Here is an 8,288-nt window from a genome sequence, read left to right as displayed (position 1 = left end):
AGGAAATGTGGTGCTTGGGAAGATGATGGGAACAAATCTCCACTACATCCCAATTCCCTGTGATTATCAGGATTTACGGAAGAGGGCCTCAGCAGTGCCATTGGGTCCATGTGATAGGGCCTCAGAGTTTAAGAAGGTGCTTATGATAGGGCCTCAGAGTTTAAGAAGGTGTTTATATGGGATTGGATGTTACATAAAAGTCAAATTAATATACATATATCTAAATACTTAATTTGCCTCTGACCACTAGCAAATCATTCATAGACTAAAAACATTCTATGGGCAACACTGAGCAGGACTGATTAAGTATGCTTGGGGTAAGAAGAACTTTAGATCAAATATAAAAATGTTGCAGTTTTAAATAAATAGAACTGGGTTTAATTTTGATAATCATAAGCAAGCAGAAAATTGTAGATGATATTGCTTAAAAGGCTTGCAAGGAGAAATGCAAGAAAACACTGCCGAAAATGATGGGAGAAAAACAAACAAACAAAAAAATCCAAAACATTGTTTATACTCCAAGATGTAGAAGTTCTTCAGTAAACTCATTACATATAATCATTCTATTATATTCTCACTTTATGTCATCCTTTTGCAAGTGCTTATATTGGAATAAAGTCCAATCATAACAATGGACCTGCTTAAAAATTGAACAATTTGAGTAACAGGCCCAGTTGTTTTCTTCTCTGGCAGGTACACGATGGAATGTCACACACACACAAATTTTCCCACAAGGTATAGTCAGTTTTTCTATTAGCAGATTTACTACACTTTCTTTGTTCATAATTTTTATTCAAAAATCTGTTCAGTGGAATTCAGAGTCTTGTCAAAATGGTTGATAAACCCACACTGTTAGGTTTCCTCTAGAAAAGCCATGGAGAAGAAAAAAAGAATTTAAGAAATAATACAATAATTCCTGTGAGAAGAAAGGCTGTCTCGGACTGGCATGTGGAGGGTGAAAGGAGAAGAAAAGGCTAGCCTAGGGCAAAATACACTGGGCTGTAAAAGGATACATTAGAGAAAAGCAGTTTAATTCTGCTCTTTCTTGCTGCTTTCACACCTTAATAATGCCTAAGGGCAGCCTCCTATGCAGAGATCTGCGAGAATGCTCAGGCCCCTAGTGCAGGTATCCACAGGAGTGAGATTAAGGTGAGCTGGAGCCCTGCTCAGCTGTCAGCCTAGCCGCAAGCACTGAGACCTCCATCCTTTCCCTTCTAAACCCCCAGAGCTGGTGGATTATCATGGATGATAGGTACTTCCTCCTAATACTAACTCTCCCTGGGAGTTGAAATTAAATCAGAATAGTAAAGTTGTTTGGTGGGAAGTTTCAAATGGCAGTGATTGTAGCTGTGGTTTAATAGTGCCTGGGGCTCTTCCCTTTTCCTCTTCCTTGATATCTTGGGATCTAACAGAATAAAGTCTGGTTTTCAGTCTTCCTGAAGTGGGAATTATGAATGCAACACTTTAACCTAGGTAAAGAAGAAAAGGAGAATTTACAATTGGGACACAGGGGTTTGTATCAGACCCCAAAGGCCTTCAGAAGAGCAGAGGGTCATCTCCACCCTATGTAGCTTCTCTCCACCCTACCCTCTATGTCTGCTTCATTCTTTCTTTGCCTATACTGGGTTTTTAAATGTTGCATGTTGTGCATGGAAGCTGCCCACACTGCAGCACCTCTAAGGAGGATTACAATTTCTTTCAGTGACAATCGCAAATTGCCGGGAAGTAGTTCTGATTGGCCCAACTTAGGTCCGGTGTCCAATCCACTGTGAGCAAGAATTTGTGGTCATGTGGTACACTGTAGTTGCCAGGGGTGGGAAGTGGTGGTGGAAGAGATGTAATAACAAAATTAATGACTTCATTGTGAGCCTGGCAAATACTGCCCTCCAACACCAAAAAAAGAGTCCAGTGTAATACTGTATTCAAGAGTCAGAAAAATCCGATGAACTCTCCAAAATCAATTGTATGATTTTGCAGATTGTACTTTTCACAAATGCATCCAGCCAAGAGGGTAAATGGAAGGCTGGTTTGTTAGCCTTGGGTTGTTTATCAGTTTAAAAGAGTGTTTTGTTTTTTAGATTTTCATTGTTTATTTACCCAAAGAGATGCCTTTTGTAATTCATCTGCCCAGAGAGTGTTTGGTTTTTTTTGTTTGTTTGTTGTTTTTTTTTTTTTCAATCCTTCTGCTGGAGGCAACTTTTCACAATTCAAACAAATGTGACATTGATGATCTAGTAATTTTTACTAAATTAATCTCTAGTTCCTAAAATATTAAGAGCTCTGAATGAACTGTTCTCTCCTACAGTGTTAGAAACACAAAGTCTTAAATTCTACATTTCTTTGGTTTATGTGGATAAAGAGAATCTCTATATCCCTCCACTCTATCTTTCCCACATTGGGACCATATAAACTGATTCATGTTAAGGGGACCAATAAACTGATTCATGTTAAGTCACACGCAGTCAGGAGTCTTGACAAATACAGATCTCTAAGATTGCTTTCTGTAGCATGTATATAATTCTTAGTGCATTATTAATGAAGTCTTAATTCTTAGAGCATGGTTTAGGACAAATCACTTAATCTTGCTAGTTAGCCAAAAGAGCAAATGATCAAAGACTGAGCCCACAGTAAAGTATAATCAATTCATGGTAAATCAGCAGTGCTTGAATGCTATGTATGAAATCCATACAGGAAAGAATCTGAAATATTTCTTCGTTTAATTATTCATCCATATCCTAGACTGAAGAAGAAAGCCAGGGGACAATTAGAAGATGGGAACAAACGATTATATAGAAAATCCAGTTCCCAAAGTAGTTCTCCTAATAATTCTGTCCTTTTGAAAATTTAAATTTTGCTCTTCTGCAACAGCAGTATCAAATATTTGGTCATTAGTATATATCTCCTTCATTAAAAATTGATTAAGCCAATATGCTAATCTTTCTCATTGCCTGTACAAGAAAAACTAGTCAGTAGTATGGTTCATTGCCAGTATCAACACAAGCCACCAACTGCAGGACATCCAGCACATCAAAGTGCTTGCAGGGTTTCCTGGGTCTAAAACTAAATCAAGTCCCTTTAATACTCTTCTTTACCTCCTGAATTACAAACACGAATTCTATACTATTTAGATAAATACCTAATTTAGAACCTAGAGAAGCATACAAAACTGTAAGGGAAAGGTTTACTTTTTCCAGCCTTTTAAAGAAACTGGATAGGCCAATAAATAGAGGCCCGTCATATTTATATGTTCCAGTAAAATTTGCCTATTGTACTTAAACAAGCTTTTGGATTTACAATTCTCATTTCAAATATACTTTTAGAGCCAGGATAATACTCAACATGGCATTAACAGAATTTTATTTCTTGTTTCATATTGGATAGACTACCGTAGCTGTAATAGGCTTATTGCCTGATGCATACAGCAAGTCAATACACCAAGATGCTGAGTTGGCGCAGAGAAAGAGATTCAATTGCAGGGTCACTGAACAAGGAGATGGGAGGGAGCCTCAAATCCATCTCCCTGAAGAATTTGAGGATAAAATTTTTAAGGGTTTTGGAGTGAACTGAAGTGTGGAGATTGTTGATTGGTCCCAGAGTGCACAGTGAAGTCATGGAATAGGGAGATGAATGAGGTGTATTCTCCTGCTGATCTCACTCTTCTGTGGGGGTCTTCAAACTGGTTGCTGGAATTAGGGGTCTGAAAAACAATCTTGAGTGAAGCAGAAGTAAGGTCTTAAAGAAAAATTGCAAAGATATAAATGTATTTATTTAGAATGAGAATAGAAATCACAAGAAATGAGAAATTTTACAAAATTTAACAAAAGCCTTAAACAAAAGCATTATGATTCTAATGACAGAGATCCTGTCTGTAGGAACAATGGGGATGCAAATTATTTCTTAAATAGTCTATGACCCTCATGTCAGACATCCTCCCTATGGGAGCAGTGGGCATGCAAATCGATTCTTAAACAGCCTATGACCCTAATGTCAGAAATTCTATCTATGGAACAATGAGCATGCAAATGACCAGTATCTAGTGCTACATGAGTTTTAACAACAAGGAAGTGGGCCAGAGTGCAGCCTGATTAATGCTTAATTATAACTATATTTCTGTCCAGAACTCAACATGCAATTCTTGTGAACTTTGTGGAGATGGTTTCAACATCACAGTATGAAAGATGTCATTATAATACATATTCCCATTAGAAATTTCTGGGCACAGAAAATAATACATGCTACCTTTGTCACAAAATACAAACCTGCTATGTAGGAATCAGACGGCAGTGGCTTGCTTATCTTTCTTGTCCAGTGTCCCTGGTACTCACAGCACCTAGATGATGATGATGATTATTATTATTATTTTAACAAGAAATAATTGCATCTTGAGAAATACTAACATCCCATTTCAGTGCAGCCCAGGAAGCATTGTAAATTGAATGAAAACTGAGGAGAGGGGTCTTAGATGAAACTGAGGCTCTTAGGTTGTTTAGATTTTGTTTTTTTATTTTCCTTTCCAGCATGGTTGTGGTAAAGACTTGAAGAGTAGCAAGTTTAAAAGGTGTAAGCAGGTCTGCTACATTAGAGATACAGACATTAATTCATTCTGGAGATGGAATGTTAAGAGGGTGGCCTTTTAGTTAATCAAATGCAAAGGCATTACACAGCCTTTATTCTTAGATGAGATTGAATCACAACTGGCAGTGTGTGTGCGTGAATGTGTATGTCTGTGACCACACTTTGTAAGTATTGAGAAGGGACCCACAATTGCTAAGAGTTACAGTGGAGGTGTGTATAGGAATAGACTTTTGTTTTGGGGGGCATGAAGCTTATCTGGAGAGAGGCAGAAAATAAGATTTTTAAGAAAATTTATGAAGATGCAAACGTATTTATTTAGAATGAGAAAAGAAATCACAAGAAATTCAAAATTTTCAGAAGTTGACAAATACAAAAATCCAGAAATACTGCACACTTGCACTTATTAACAACCTTAAAAACACCATAATACTTTTTTCTAACATATGTATTTTTGCTGTATACTCTGAATTGCCTCTTGATATGACATTGATTTTATAATATTTTCCATGGAGAGAATAGAAAGATAATTCAGTCTTTCCTCTAGATTGATCAAAAATTTGTTTTTAATTTGGTAGTTTAGAATAATTTATTATAATTTCGTTACTTATTGTTTGGGATGTCAAATTAAATTTTTAGGATTGCGGATAATTTGGGAAACTCTCTGTCAAGTTTTTTGTTTGTTTGTTTTTGAGACAGAGTCCCACTCTATTGTCCAGGCTGGAGTGCAGTGGCACGATAACAGCTCAGTGCAGCCTTGACCTCCCAAGCTCAAGCCATGCTCCTACCTCAGGCCCTCACCCCAAGTAGCTGGGACTACAGGCATGCACCACAATGCCCCGCTAATTTTTGTATTTTTTGTAGAAACAGGGTTTCGCCATGTTGTCCAGGCTGGTCTCAAACTCCTGGGCTCAAAGGATCTGCCTGCCTTGGCATCCCACAGTGCTGGGATTACAGGTGTGAGCCACCATGCCTAGCATATTAAGTTCTGTTCATATGAGTCATAGGTTCTGAGGGCAATTTTTGCACAATATTATCAATTTAAGAGAATTCCATGAATTATCTTGGAATTGATGATATTTTTTGAACACTTTGCTATTGATGTTCTCACTGTAGTTGGGATGTATTATGAGTTTTTACATTTTCTTCAGCCAGTATTTCTTGTTAAATCGGCAAGATATTTACATTTTTTCCACTTTGTCTGTGTGGAACTCTTCCTTTTGATTTCATTGTCAATCCAAGCACTTACTCATTACTCCCATTCAAACTTATCTTTTCCTTTTAATGAGTTATTCTTTTGGATATGATGTGATTTCATTGTGGTTGTTATAATTTACTTCTTGATATCAGAGTAATTTCTATTGATTGTATTATTTATTCTTGTGGTTTTTCTTTTCATATTTCATTAATTTGAATTATTTTGGTTATTTAGTAAATACATTTTAAGATGGCAAAAGAATATCCTTCACATGTATCTACATCAAGAATCTATAATTTCTCTATCATTTTATTGAAATTTTCCAAACTGTTTTTCTAAATTACAATTAAAATGGAATATCTTCAACACAACTTCCCCTTGTTTCAAAGTCGTAATGCCCAAGGCCATTCTAAGGGAAAGTATGAAGGAAAGCCAGTCATAGTGGAAAATGGTCTTGACAGGATTACATTAAAATTTTTCCTCCTCAGCTTTATTAAGGTATAATTGACAAATGAAAATTATATTAATGTATACAACATGATAATTTGAGATACACATACATTGTATAATAATTACCACAATCAAATTAATTAACACATTCTTCACCACACAATTACAGCCTCTCCAGTAACTGGGTATACAGACACGGGCCACTACACCTGGCTAATTTTTAAATTTTTTTTTTTTTTTTTTTTTTTTTAGAAACAGGGTCTCACTATGTTGCCCAGGCTTGTCTTGAACTCCTAGACTCAGACAATCCTCCTGCCTAGGCCTCACAAAGTACTGGGATATACACACCAGACCAGGTGTCCATACATTTTTCATGGGCTTGGAGATTTACTTAACTTGCAGGAGAGGAAAAGTAGAGAGGAGAAACTGAAGCAGTAGTTTTCTAGGCAAACCTATCTTTTTCCTTGTGGGGTGTTTGTGTGTGTGTGAAGAGCGAAAAAAAAAAAAAAAAAAGAGGAAGAAGAAAACTTTGGTCTTACCACTCCAGCACATTTGCTCTTGCATTTCCAGGAATGATTTTTAATCTTGCTTTCCTCCTTTTTCCCTAACATCAGACCTCCCAGACTACAGCTGCATACACTAGAAAGTAAGCATATTGAAATTTCCCTGTATACGTTATAATAAAAGGAACATTTGGAGCCTCAATTAGATTAAGGAAACAATAACTTAATGCGGGATCCATCTGCTGATAAAATGTGAGGTAACACACTTCTGAATGCCAATTTGAAGGATTTTTTTTTTTAAGGTTGGGGAAAAAAAAAAAACCGTTTGAACACTTGAAGGTGCAATTTTTTATCTGACCACCAGGGAGCAGACAAATGCCTTGAAAGAAAGGCTCTTCAATCAAATGAAAAAGTCAAAAACCACAAAAGGAAAACAAATGAAGTGTGTTAATTACCATAAATGAAATGAAAAACGCATTTTTTATTTTGAAAATAAAAAATACCAGAAGGCATATGTTAAAACAAAACATTTCAACCATTTCCATCTGACTATATTTAAAGGTTTTCTCATCCCTCTATCACTTGGAGGAGGCAATGTCTCCCCTCTTTGAAGGCAAACAAGTCCTACTTAATGGAAAGATGTGCCAATTTACCGTCTACTCCCTGGAATTACTTGACACACGTAAAGAAAGTAAAGGTTGCGAGCTACCATGACAATCTATGGACACAGGCTTCCTTACAAGTTCTCTTTAGTCACAGCAAAGCAAGCTGAATAAAAGAAGTTGGTTTTCAGTTTAACTTAGTGTGTAAATGTCAATAAAGACTCAGTTTACTCATTGGCACATTTTAAAGTAAACGCCAGTCTGTCAATTATAAAATCAATAAAATGGTTGCATAAAATTCTTGATTGTAGGCAATTTTAAACAAATTATTCTTAATGAACAATACCAGCATGTTATATACTTAATTTCATTTAAAGGAATCACTTCATGTTATAAAAAACCTTCCTTGGTTTTATTTAAACACGCCTTCCCCAGAGGATAGAGTCTTCAGTAAATTTAAGTTAGAAAATTCATCTTTGAAATCTGGGTGTTAGTAACCTCCATTCCCCAGTTTTTAACTCTTACACACTTCTATAATCCCACCTTCATCTTCCTGGAGTGCCATATATATATTTGCTCCTCTCTTCCTCTTAACACCTGTTGTCACAAACACAATTGTGACATAGTGACCAGCTTTCAAAGTTGCCCTTCCAAGCACTGACTGCATTTTTATAGAGCTTGAATACTAAAGTGAAAGGGTAAAGGTCTAGTGCAGAACTTTAGGCTCAGAATGCAGGGTTTAAATCTCAGCTTTACTACTTAATTAGCAAATCACTTAACCTCTCTATAATTTCTTTACCTCTTTTGTAAAATGGGGAAAACAGTTATGGAACCTAACTCATAGGGCTGTTGTGACCCTTAAGTGAGAGAGTGTGTCCGGAATGATATAACCTCTTAATGAATGTTAGTTGTATGTCTTCTTTACAAGGGAGGTTTGTAATTTTTTCATTTTTTAAAATAATT

At 36.3% G+C, this 8,288-nt stretch overlaps 1 long non-coding RNA gene across 2 annotated transcripts; it reads right to left on the bottom strand.

Annotated features, from left to right (window-relative positions):
- Positions 1 to 355: 355 nt before the first annotated feature.
- On the bottom strand, positions 356 to 7,927 carry LOC134728492 (uncharacterized). 2 transcript variants are annotated; one of them, XR_010108938.1, is made up of 5 exons: positions 7,869 to 7,927; positions 7,377 to 7,491; positions 6,760 to 6,859; positions 4,260 to 4,330; positions 356 to 1,469 (listed from the first exon to the last, which is right to left on the bottom strand). It is a non-coding gene; the product is annotated as an uncharacterized LOC134728492 (long non-coding RNA). The 2 variants fall into 2 exon arrangements; XR_010108939.1 differs by having other exon boundaries at positions 7,433 to 7,491.
- Positions 7,928 to 8,288: the final 361 nt, after the last annotated feature.

The sequence above is a fragment of the Pan paniscus genome, chromosome 10 (assembly GCF_029289425.2).
Source record: "Pan paniscus chromosome 10, NHGRI_mPanPan1-v2.0_pri, whole genome shotgun sequence".
NCBI lineage: Eukaryota > Metazoa > Chordata > Mammalia > Primates > Hominidae > Pan > Pan paniscus.
This window is presented reverse-complemented; position numbering and strand designations above follow the sequence as displayed.